At 37.0% G+C, this 13467-nt stretch overlaps 1 protein-coding gene across 1 annotated transcript in view; it reads right to left on the bottom strand.

The window, feature by feature from the left end:
* LOC309665813 (protein piccolo-like) overlaps positions 1–13467 on the bottom strand; it is a 1074121-nt gene that overhangs the window by 73318 nt on the left and 987336 nt on the right. The window contains exon 4 of the mRNA XM_082472547.1: positions 5897–10162. The gene's annotated coding sequence lies outside the window, so the exon portion shown is untranslated. The remainder of the gene's footprint in view (positions 1–5896; positions 10163–13467) is intronic.

Here is a 13467-nt window from a genome sequence, read left to right as displayed (position 1 = left end):
TGGGTTGAGGCTTGAACATCAGAATTTTAAAAATGATCTAGGTAAATCTAAAGTATTGTCAAGATTGAGAACCACTGAGAACCACTGAGCTCATGTCTCCTAGGACCTCACATTTCAGCCACTGTGAACTGAATTCAATTTAAGAAATGAAGCAGCACTATTCTCATTTGTAACCAACCTATCTGAATGTACAAAAAAAGAGAGTAGGATTTGACAATTTTGTCATTCAGCACAAAGTGCAAATAATTCTGGGGAAATGTATAGGCAATGATTCAAAGACACAGGAACTTTCATAGACTGTGGACAGAAAGTATACATTTGTACATATACTTTTTAGGTAAGTTTGTCTATGTCTAGTGAAGTTTATGTACTCAAGTACCCAGAAAATTCCACTTTGACTTAATTCCACTTCTACTTTAGAGAAATTCTCCCACATGTACAAAAGGAATTTGTTAAAGAACATTAATTGCAACATTGTTTCTAATAGTGTGTTAATAATATAATAAATACATTATGATATATTTATTCAATGAAATTTAAGCAGCAGTTAAATTAAATGAAATACACCTTCATTTATCAAGATAGATAAATCTTAAAAAAACATCTTAAGCAAATAATTTGCAGAAGAAAACCTATCATGATATAAAGTTAAAATTACATGAAATAATACTGTAAATTATTTATGTCTACTTGTATATATGTATGACAAACATTAATATCATAAGACAGCTTGGGAATTATAGATGTTAAACTCTATTTTGTGGTTATCTCAGGAGGACAGGGGAATGGTTTCAGAGGACTTCAGGGGTATCTGTAATATATTTTTTATTAAAAAATATCTGAAGCCAATATAGCAAAATGTTACGATTTGGTAAAATTGGATAGCAAGAACACAAGTATTTGTGACAGTATTTTCTATAATTTTCAGTAAGTTTAAAATATTTTATAACAACATTCAAAACTATTTTAGCAAATTATGTCCCTTTATACTTTATGATTTTGATTCTTTAAATTAATGACATAAGAAGAATGAATATGACCACTTTTAAGTTAATATCCAACTTTGGTTGCTTCTTTAGAATTCATGGCTATTCCTGTAGTAGGTATACTAAGAAAAAAACACATTGTGTAGTATGAGCTTTAAAGTTTCTATTTGTTTTGGACTTAATTATCCAAGTGGTGAGATCATGGGAAAAACATATTAGGGATAAGATTCATAATACAGTGAACAGTGGTAAAATAGTTTTTTTTTTCAAATTCTGAAAAACTGAATGCACAAAATTTTAAAATAAGATTGAAGATGGAGATTAATGTCAAAGGCAAACTCATGTATTTTTACTAAAATACTAGATATGTCAGTATATATTAAAATAGCCTGAACTATTGAAATGTCTTCAAAAAGATGTATTAGTCAACATATTTTCTTAATTTATAAATATTAATAATTGTTATATTTCACATGCATACTTTAGTCATTTTTTTCACCCATATGTAGCAAAATTATTGAATGCCAACTCTGCACCAGGAATTATGCTCTATCAAAATGTACAACTGCAAAACTCTTAATTGTACTGACATACCATTATGTCATGAGAAGCACTTTATAAAGTAAGCACATTGAAATAATAACAGCTAACATTTACGAAATGCTACTTTTTCACAGGCAGAGTTCTAAGTGCTTTTCATGTGTTACATTATTTAACCCTCAAAGCAACTCTATGAGTCCAGTATTATTTATTATCCTATATTATAGCTGATAAGAACTGAAGCTCAGAGGAATTCAGGCATGTTGGCAAGGTTGCATAGTTATTAATTCATAGCACCAGGTTTCAAACACAGGGAAACTAATTTCTTGCTCTGAAACATGGGCTATATGAACTCAACTGATGAGGCCCATCATAAAATTTCTTAATTACAGGTTTCATTAGCTGAAGTGTCTAGTTTGTCTTCTTTATTTTACAGTCAAAAACTGCACACTTCAAATTGAATATATGTTTTATATATACAACATAAATTATTTATAGTGTGTGTATATATACACATATCGAAAATGAGGACAGCTTTAGAGTTGCCTAGGGAAATACTGAATGGTATATCCTAAGACTAAGAGAGTGCTGTGGAACAACTAGGGATAATTATTATAAAAATTTACTTTTGCTCAGATACACTCACATATAACCCCAATTAGTTGGGAAAAATCTAGATGTTCACTTTACTAGGTTATCTTAATCTTACTAATAAGTTTGAATCTCTAGTTCTCTCAAGACTCAAGGTCTGTGTCCTTTAGGGTTAACGAGGGTAAACACACCTTTCTCCTGATCCTGCCTCTACCAGCCCTGGTTGACCTGTGTAAATGCCAGTGAGATCCTTTGCAATCTTTTCACACTTGAATCTCCTGACACGCAGAGATGGCCACACAAAGCTCTTCCTTCAAGAACCCTTGTTTCATAGCTACCATGTACTGACCATCTTGGGCATGATGTCAATGGGCTGTGTTCCCACTTTACACAATTGAAAACTCCACAGTTCTCATTGCCATATCAAAATCTGTGGATTTACAAGTTGAAGGTGGCCAGGTAAGCAAAGGGATTCTTGAATGTGAGCAGAAATCCAGGCTGAGAAATAAGTGGAGTTCCTTTTCCTTTCCTACCATGTCTGGTAAACACGCTACAATCCCTCATGGGAAGACTGCAATAATTACATTATTCTAGGACAGTTAAGCCATATGTAATAATCAGAGAAGTTTTTTAATAAAGGAAAATAAAAAGTCAATTAATCAAGATGGAACACGGTGCTTATCAAAGAAAAATCTAGGGACTTCCCCGGTGGTCCAGTGGTTAAGACTTTGCCTTCCAATGCAAGAGGCGTGGGTTCGATCCCTGGTCAGGGAACTAAGATCCCACATGCCGTGGGGTGCGGCCAAAAACTTAAAAAAAAAAAAAATCTAAACCTTTATTTCCTTAAAGTTTTGACTAATTTCTTTTTTCTTTCTTTCTCTTTTTTATTATTGGACAATCATTTTCTCATAGGTAGATATGATTTTAAGGCTGGCAGAAAAAGGTACTTAAAATTCAATTACCCTCTCCTAAACCAGCAGAATAAAAACAGTTCTCTGAGTTTCTCTGTAAAAAAAATTGAGAAAGAAGAATGGAATATAATGGCTTGTTTGTTCTTAACTTTCATAGAATTATCTAAAGTACTGAAGGTCTTCATTTGTATTTGGTTTTTCTTGATTGGAAAAAATACATATATATTTCTTTATTGAAAAAATATATAATGAGTCCAATAAAGATATATATATATATGTGTGTGTGCGTGTGCGTGTGCGTGTGCGTGTGTGTGTGTGTGTGTGTGTGTGTAGTTTTTTCAAAATTACTCCTCTGAGGATGTTGCCTTTAATTTAGAAAGAAGCAAAGAGCATATCCCATTTTATAAGCTCTGTTTCTCTGTGTGCAATAGTGCATTTATGGGCTGTCACTTGATTGTCCTCTGTGCTCCCTGAGGTCTGACACTATGGCTGTGTTCTCAATTCCAGCCCCAGCACAGAGTATGGAGCAGTCTGTGCTAAATAAATGGTTTTTGGATGGATCTTTAAAACATGTTTGTACTTCTCTTTTTCCTTTAAAATCTATTGAAATAAAAAGTTTTGGCCTTCAAACTGTAAATACATACACACCTGAATCTGCTTTACATTCTTTCCAGAGAAAATAGTTTGAGATGCTAACAAGGGTGTTTAGAGAAAGTCCAGCCAGGAATTAGGCTTCCAGGTATCATGACAGCAAAAATCAGCTTCAGTCATAGCAAAATCTCATTAGTGGGAAAAAAATCTGTACTTTGTCCAACAGTGTGATGAGAGAAAACCACAACGAAATCCTTCAGATATGCTCATTTCCATTTCTTAATTATCCGGGGACAAGTTTTGAGTTCATGGACTCTTCAGGCTATTTCCTTGTCTTTCTTTCACCTCCTCTCGGCTGACATTTAGGCTGTCAGAGCTTATGAGTATCTTGATTAAAGGATGGCAAGAGGAAATGAAAGGAGACAAGAAAACTGGACCAGTGAAATTCTTTTAGTTAACACAACATTTTAAAAAAAGATTTAAGAATGAAGGATGTATTACACTTATTATTGAAGAAAAGTTGTTTGATTTTCTATATAGTGTTGTTAAATAATTTGGTGTAATTCTGTAGCCCAAGCATGCTGCATTTCTTTTTTGCAGGGATAACTGACCATTGGCTACATGAAGTTTATTACACATATTTCTAGCAATAATAGCAACTGCCATTTATTGAGAGCTTATTACGTGCCGGACATTATGCTTATCATTTTTGGTGCATTCTCCCTGTGTTTCACAAAAACCCTGGGAGGGGGGCTATTATGATTCCTAGGTGGAAGAGGAAATAGTTTTAGAGAAACCTCACAACTTCTAAGTGGCAGGGCTGAAATTCAAATCCAAGTTCTTAAGGACTTCACTCATTGGCCTCCTCAGCTTAACTTACAATGTCAGTACCTCATCAGTATAATTCCTTTTCACATTGACAGTTCTCGAAGAGATGATGAAAGTGATTTCAAGATGAAAGATATGATGAGAAAGTGACTCTAGATCTTCTAAATTGTAATCTAATACATCCCAGGATATTCTGACCATTATTTACATTTACAGAAAACATGTTCTCTTCTAAGTTAAATATAGACAATCATTGTCATTCTGACAATTTCCCCATGGTTTCTCTGGATAAAAGAGAGGAAGCTTCTGAATAAAGTGACTGATAACGTCTGTTGTAAAATGACACTATTTCTTTGAAACAAAACTCATTTCGCATATCAGTCTGAGAGATCTGGAGATGAGAGAGCCAGTCATAACAAGCAACCTTTCTCAGTAACAAATTTTACTGGTTGCCATAATTATGTGGTTTCAAAGAAACAGAAAGTTTCTGGGCACCAGAAATGTTGTAGTGACTAATACTATTCTTTGAGATATTTAAATATCTAAGCCTTTACAAATCAGAAACTTCCTCTTTTGGGCAACAGCTTGTCAGGTTTAGTAAAGATGCTGAATTTTAATGTCACAGACAAAAATCCTGTACCACTAATATTCTGGGTGGGACTAAAATTCCCATCACCCTGTTGCTACAGGTGGTACAAGATTCACCTCCCCAACTAAATAACACATTTAATTTATAATGCAATGAGATGTGCAAAAAAAATGCTTTTGGCTATGTGTTAAGAAATATCCTTAGCTGACAATGTAATGATGCAACATGCTCTAGCAGAAAACAGACAAACCAAGGAGGTTGCTCTTATGCTGTTGCTAACACACTAGAGCAGGCAGATTATGGCATCCTATATTACACAGCAATAATTTTGTGGTACAGAAGGTATAAAGGCATGAAGATGTTTCAATATCAGGTCTAAGTGAGGGTAAAAGACCAGACAGCTATCATCTTTAAGATGAGATACACACCCAGTACTGGTCATCTAGAAGATCAGTTAATTCCTTTTGAAAAATGACTAGATTTTTTTGTTTGGTTGTCATAGAAGACTCAGAAAAATCTGAGCCATGATTTTTGCATGAGGAGCTAAATGAATTTTAGCAGACAAATTATAAATGAAAAATTTAGTTATATCTAATTTCAAAGTGATAGTTCCTTATTCATAACTTTCTATGTTTTTACTCTTTTCTACTTTTCTGGGCTCCAATGCACATACCTGCTACACATATTTAGTAATGTTGTGGTCAGAATAGTCTGCTATTAGCCTAATTCAATTGATACCAACATGTAGAAAAATAAAAATTATAGCCGAAGTTGAACTGCAGGTGAATGTACTTAAAAGGCAAACAGGAGAACTCTAGACATTTCATTGAAGTGTGACACTGAAAGAGAACCAACTCTACCTTGCATTCTGGACAACCATGACTTGACTGCATTGATTCCAAGAGCGAGAATGAAGGATACAGCAGGAAAGTAGGAAAGACAGGAAGAAAAAAGTTAGGAACAGAAATAAGGAAGAAAATGTGAGAATAAAAACTAGAGGAGCTATACCATAATATATTAACAACATGAGGCAGAAAATAATCTTAGAAGTAAAGTGAAAATAATACCTCACAAGTGTAGTAAATTCCAAGGTCTTGGCCACTGTAATAATTAGGAGTAATTTAATGAAAGGGCTAGGAACTGAATACGAGTAGCACAATAGCCTGCTTTTTGGTCAAATTCCACCCAGAAGGCATGTTTTGTTTGAGAAATGGCATGGGGATAGCTTTAGGTGGGACCTCACTCTTCATTTCACTATAGTTCCCATCCTTCTTTCTCTGTTACCTACTGCAGAATGGACTGACATATTCATGCCACCTGCCTGACCTTTCCAGTTATTCAAGTTTGCAATAGTCTAATTGAAACATATTCTGTAACAAATAAAAGATAACCACTCTCTTATAGTATAAAAAGGTGATACTAAAGGATATTAAAGAAGATAGAAAATAAAAGACAGTGCTTTATTTTCGTTCATTCATTAGCAAAGGCTGATTAGAGATATACCCTTAGCAGTCATTTCCTCTTGTCTCATAATACTGTCATTAGATAACACGGAAGGTCTAATAACCCAAATCAAAGGCAGAATGAAGTTATCAGTTTGTTATATTCATGTTAAAAAAATAGTGGTGGGATGAGGGATAAATAAGGAGTTTGAGATTAGTAGATACAAACTACTACATACAAAATAGATAAATAACAAGGTCATACTGTGTAGCACAGGAAACTATATTCAATATCTTCTAATAAACTATAATGGAAAAGAATATGAAAAAATATACATATATATGTATAACTGAATCACTTTGCTGTATACTACAAACTAATGCAACATTATAAATCAACTATACTTCAAAAAAGTAGACAAATTACAGTTATAACTACTACATAAAGACATAAACTAACATAAAATAAAAACTTCCCTTTCCTGTTCTATATGGATAGTTGGTAATGTCTGAATTAAATTCATTTCGGCTTGCAGAATTCTCTTTGTATTTCTCAAAGGGCAATTCAGCTGGGGAAAATGTGTATCTCAGATTTGTTTTTCTGGCAATGTCTTATTTATTTATTTAACATCTTTACTGACACAGGCCGAAAATACTACACTTCAGCACTATTTACCCTAGCCAAAACTTGGAACAACCAAAATGTCCATCAACAGATGAATGCACAAAGAAGTGGTCCGTGTACACAATGGAATATTACTCCGATAAAAAATATAAATTAACTATAAAAAACAAACATAAGTAAGGAGACATAAGCTTTGGGGGTTTATCCGGGGACATTCCACTCTAATTTACGACCAAGGTACACTACTTCCAGGAAGGTACTGTTTCCCTAGTAACCAGAGTGTGGAATGTAGAAATGCTGCCGCCCTGTGGCCGATTGCCGCAACAGCAGCTTTAAAACCTGTGCTAAAGGTCACTTCATATTCACAAGGACTGCACAGCTATAAATGACACCCGCCAACAAAATGTGTTGAGGGAGGTAATGGCCAAAAACATTCAAAATATGACGCATACTTCAAGAAACCATTTAAATAGGTAAGCTGTACTCACTCTTTAAAAAACAATAAAAAAGTACAGGGCTATAAACACAATATAAGGAATTATTAGACATATGCAAATTCAGCCACAAAAAGGTATCAGCTCACACCGGTCAGAATGACCATCAGCAAAAAAAAATACAAACAATAAATGCTGAAGAGGTTGTGAAGAAATGCATACCCTAGACTTTAAATGGCTCATAAACTGGTAAGTGCCGCTAATGAAAACAGAATGGAGGTGCCTTTAAATGGTAAACAATGAGATACCATATGATCCCACAGGCCCACTCCTTTGCCTATAACCCAGGAAGACAGAAATGGAAAGACACAGGCAGGCAAAACTGCACTGCAGCAATATTACAATAGCCAAGACATGGAACCAACTAAAAAGTCCATCAATACACAAATGGACGAAGAAGAACTGGTACGTGTACAGATGGAAAATTAGCCATGGAAATGAAATGAAACAGTGCTGTTTGCAGCACCATAGATGAGTCTAGAGGTAATCACAGCTTGGAGTAAGTCAGAAAGTGAAGGACACATATCCTATGATATCATTTAATGGTGTTACCTAAACACTGATACAAATGAAGATTTTTCACAGAGAAAGGCAATCATAGATTCGATCAACAAACGTATGGTTAACTAAATAGAAAGTTGTGAGGATTGGATAAATTAGGATACTGCAGTAAAGAGAGATGTACCAACACATGTGAAATATATAAGCACCAAATACCTACGGAAAACCAAGAGAAGACTACTCAACGTTGTGCCATAACCCACATGGGAAATGGATCCAAAGATGAATAGATATATGTATATGTGTAAAAGAACCACATCTTGCACACCTAAAACAAACAAAACATTGTAATCAAATTTGCTGTGATAACAAATAAAAATTAAATTAAGAAAACCAACAAGAAGTAATGAGACATACACCTATGGGAGTTTCTACTGGCACATTCCATTCTAACTTACTAGTTGGAACATTACAGCCAGGAAGGCTCTTTGCCCAAGTAACCAGATTTGGGAGTGCAGAAATGTCGCAGACTTGTGACCATCACCTGCAAAAGCAGCTTTAAACAAAATGCTAAGGGTCACTTAATCTTCACAAGAATTGCAGCTCTGTAAATGACACCTGCCCTCAAAAAAAATCCTGGGTTCGAATATCGAGGAAAAAATTCGAAAGAGGGCAACCTTTCAAAAAGACAATTTCAAGAGACATACTTAACTCACAATTTTTCTTTTCCTTCATTTCTTTTTGTATAACAAAAAAAGCCATGGAAAAAGCTCAACATTAGGAATTAATAAAGACATGCAAATCCAATCTACAAAAACTTCTACCTGACAAAAGTCAAAATGATCATCAGCAAAAAATCTGGAAACAATGAATGCTCAATGGATTTTAGAGAACTGTGTACCCTCTAGCTGCTGGTGGGACGACAAATGGTAACAGCAAGTAGTGAGAACAGAAAGGAGGTACATTTAAAAGTAAAAATTGAGCTACTATAAGATTTCGTAGTCCCACGATGGGCCTATCACCTGAGAAGACCAGAAACAAAAAGCCACAAGCACGCCAACGTTCAGTGCTGTTCTGTTTACAACAACCTCGACTTGGGTACACCTTAAATATCCCAGGAAAGAGAAAAATGGATAAAGAAGTGGGGTACTTATATACACTGGACTATGACTCAGCCATGAAATCAATGTCATAAGGCTAGTAGCACCATAATGACGGGATTTAGGTACGATGATTCTAAGTGAAATAAGTCACACAGAAAAAGACACTTATCACAAGATATCACTTAGAGAGGGAAGGTAAAACTCGTTACACATGAACTGAATTACAACACAGAACAGAGTCACACATTTAGAAAACACACTTACGGCTTCTTAAGGGGAAAGGAGTGATGGTGTGATGCATAAAACAAGAGTTTGAAATTAGCACAGACACCGTTCCATAAACCAAATATGCAATAGACAAGACCTACTCATTGCTCAATGAACTGGACTCAACACACTCTATTCTCCACAGAAGCATATATCTAACTGGTAAGAATCTGAAAACAGTATTTATTGATATCTCTCAGTAAGTGAATCAAGTGCACACAAAGTGGCATAAACACAGCAGTGAAAATCAGCTAAACCCCATTATAAAAATAAATTACAAAAAAAAAAGACTGTGAAAGAGACAGAACTTCTTACAAAATTCGTTCAGGGGATGTGATGCAACCTGGATTAAGCACATCTAGACCCACAGCTGGATGAGACATAAGGCTGGACACTCTTGGGGCTGAGAGGATTGTTGAGGTTCGTGAGCAAACGCAGACCCTTTAAAGTAATACTGCATGGTATCCATTCTAAGGGTCCCAAATCTCAAGGTTCAAGGGAATCATCCTACAGCGAAAACAAGCATGGGAAACCCAGTGGATGGTATACAGTGTGATCGGGAAAGGTTTCGGAAACACACCTCATTTCTCATCTCCTCATGCTCGGGTTCGCCATTCCAGCCGCTTTACTAACAATCTCCCGACTTGGAGAATCAGCACCTTTCACCTTCTGTTTCGTACAGTTTCCAATTTGTCTGGAAGGTGAACAGGAAGAGGGGGAACCAATGAGAGACTAGCTCTAGGTGTTGGGACAGGCACAGGTCACTCTAATTTCCCATCAGGAAGAATTAACCACAGGCTCAGCCTGCCCCCAGAACCAGATTAGGGCCTGAAGCAATCCTGCCGTTTTGCGGTCTGCTCCCAAAAAAGCGAGTTGGAAAATGGAGCTCAGGGGCACTGCAATTCACAAACCTTCAGAGATATAAATGATAACTATCGTCCAAAAATATATTGAGGGAAGGCAACAAAGAGCATTGGAAAGCAAGGCAGAGTTACAAGAAACGTCGACGATGATGCAGTTGACAAAAAAGAACATATGCGTTTTTTCCTGAATATATTCAAGAAAAAACGCATACGCCCTTTTTCGCCAACCAAGCAAGCGGGAAATGCAAATCAGCACTACAAAGAAGTCTCACTTCCCATCGGTCAAAAGGGCCATGCTGAAAAATGTGTAAAAACCAGAAATGCAGGACAGGTCATGGAGAAAAGGGACCCTTGTTACGCTGATGGGCGGGATGTAAATTGCCAACAGCCACTCTGGAAAACTGTATGGTGTGTCCTAAAACATCTAAAAAACACAGCTAGAGAGCCTAGGGCACTTCCACTCATGGGCGTATAAATTGGGAAAAGGAAAAATGAACAAGACACAGGCACCCCAAAGTTTAGGGATGCTCTGTTTACAAGAACCTCCACTTCGGTACACCTTAAATATCCCAGGAAGGAGAAAAATGGATAAAGAAGTTGTGGTACTTATGTACAATGGAGTATCACTCAGCCATGAAATCAATGTCATAAGGCTAGTAGCAGCATAATGAGTGGATTAGCTACGATGATTCTAAGTGAAATAAGTCACACGGAAAAAGAAACGTATCCTAAGATATCACTTATAGAGGGAATGTAAAAACAGCTACACTTTAACTGAATTACAAAACAGAACAGAGTCACACGTTTAAAAAAACACACTATGGCTGCTTAACGGGAAAGGTGAGGTGGGGTGATGCATAAAACAAGGGTTTCAAATTAGTTCAGATACCGTTCCATAAACCAAATATGTAATAGACAAGACCTACACCTTGCTCAGTGAATTGGACTCAACACTCCCTATTCACCGCCCAAGAATATATCTGACTAGTAAGAATCTTAAAACCTAGGTATTGACATCTCTCTGTAAGTGAATCAAGTGAGTGTAAAGTGGCATAAACACAGCAGTGAAAATCAGCTAAACCGCATTATAAAAATAAATTCCAAAAAAATAAGACAGTGAAAGAGAGAGAAATTCGTACAAAGTTCGTTCAGGGGCAGTGAAGCAACCTGGATTGACAATATCTAGACCCACAGCTAGATAAGACATAACGCTGGACACTCTTGGGGCTGAGAGGTTTGGTGAGGTTGGGTGAGCAAACGCAGACCCTTTAAAGTAATACTGCATGGTATCCATTCCATGGGTCCCAAATCTGCAGTTTGAAGGGAATCTTCCAACAGCTAAAACATGCATGGGAAACCCAGAGGATCGTACACCGTGATATCAGGAACGGTTTCTAAAACGCACCTCATGTCTGATCTGCTGCTGCTGGGGTTCCCCATTCCAGCCCCTTTACTAACAATCTCCCCAATTGGAGAATCAGCACCTATAACCCCCTGTTTCGTTCAGTTTGCAATTTGTCCGGAGGATGAAGGGGAAGAGGGGGAACCAATGAGAGACCAGCTCTAGGTGTATGGAAAGGCACATGTCACTCAAATTTCCAATCAAGAAGAAGAATTAAACAAAGGCTCAGCCTGCCCTCCGGAGCCAGAATAGGGCCTGAAGCAATCCTACGGTTTTGCAGCCAGCTCCCAACAAGCCGAGTTGAAAAATGGAGCTCATGCCCACTGCAATTCACAAAGTTGCAGGTTTATAAATGATAACTATCATCCAAAAATATATTGAGGTAAGGCAAGAAAGAGGATTTGAAAGTAAGGCAGAAATGCAGGCAACAGTTTTCAAGAGGTAGATTGGAATCTTCTTTAAAGCACATGAAAGGCGGCAAAACTTCGACTGTGATGCAGTTGGCCAAAAAGAGCGTATGCGTTTTTCCCTGAATATATTCAGGGAAAAACGCATACGCTCTTTTTGGCCAACCAAACAAGCGGGCAAGGATATTCCGCACTACAAAGAAGTCTCACTTTGCATCGGTCAAAAGGGCCATCCTGAAAAAGTGGAAAAACCAGATATGCAGGACGGGCCATGGAGAAATGGGAACCTTGTTAAGCTGATGGGCGGGATGTAAATTGCCAACGGCCACTCTGGAGAAGTGTATGGTATTTCCTAAAATATCTAAAAAGCAGAGCTACAGAGCATATGGCACTTCCACTCATGGGCTTATATCTTGTGAAAACCAAACATCGACAGGACACAGGCACCCCAATATTTAGGGCTGCTCTGTTTACCTGAACCTCGACTCGGATACCCCTTAAATATCCCAGGAAAGAGAAAAATGGATAAAGAAGTTGTGGTACTTATGTACAATGGAATATTACTGAGCCATTAAATTAATGAAATAAGGCCAGTTGCAGCAACTCGTGGAGACTTAGGTACGATCATTCTACGTGACATAATCAGATATAAGAAGAGACGTATCATAAGGTATCACTTATAGATGGTATATCAAAATGGCTAGAGATGAACTAAATTACAAAACGGAAACAGAGTTACACATTTAGAAAACACACTTATGGCTTCTAAAGGAGAAAGGTGGGGTGGGGTGATGCATAAACCAGGAGTTTGTAAATAGCATAGATATGGTTCTGTAAACAAAAGAGGTAATAGACAGGACCCACTGTATAGCTCAAAGATCTGGACTCAGCACACTGTTGTCAACGGAAAAGGATATATAAGACTGGTAAGAATCTGTAAAAGAATTTATTGATGTCTCTCTTTAAGTGAATCAAGTGGATAGATGTAGAGCAGGAAGAAACACAGTATTGCAAATCAGGGATACCCCATTACAAAATTAAATAACAAGAACCACAAAAAAAAAAAGACAGTGAGAGAGAGAGAAATTCTTACAAAATTTGTTCAAGGGCTGTGATGCAACCTGGACTGACCACATCTAGACACACAGCTGGATGGGACCTAAGGCTCTACACTCGTGGGGCTGAGAGGCTTGGTGAGGATGGGACACCAAATGCAGCCCTTTTAGAGTAATAGTGCCTGGTCCCCATTCCACGGGTCCCATATCTCCAGGTGCAAGGGACCCTTCCTACAGCTGAAACATGAATGGGACATGCATAGGATGGTACA

Source organism: Balaenoptera physalus, assembly GCF_965194825.1.
Source record: "Balaenoptera physalus genome assembly, chromosome: 8".
NCBI lineage: Eukaryota > Metazoa > Chordata > Mammalia > Artiodactyla > Balaenopteridae > Balaenoptera > Balaenoptera physalus.
The sequence above is the reverse complement of the archived record's forward strand: the minus strand, read 5'-3'. Positions and strand labels throughout refer to the sequence as shown.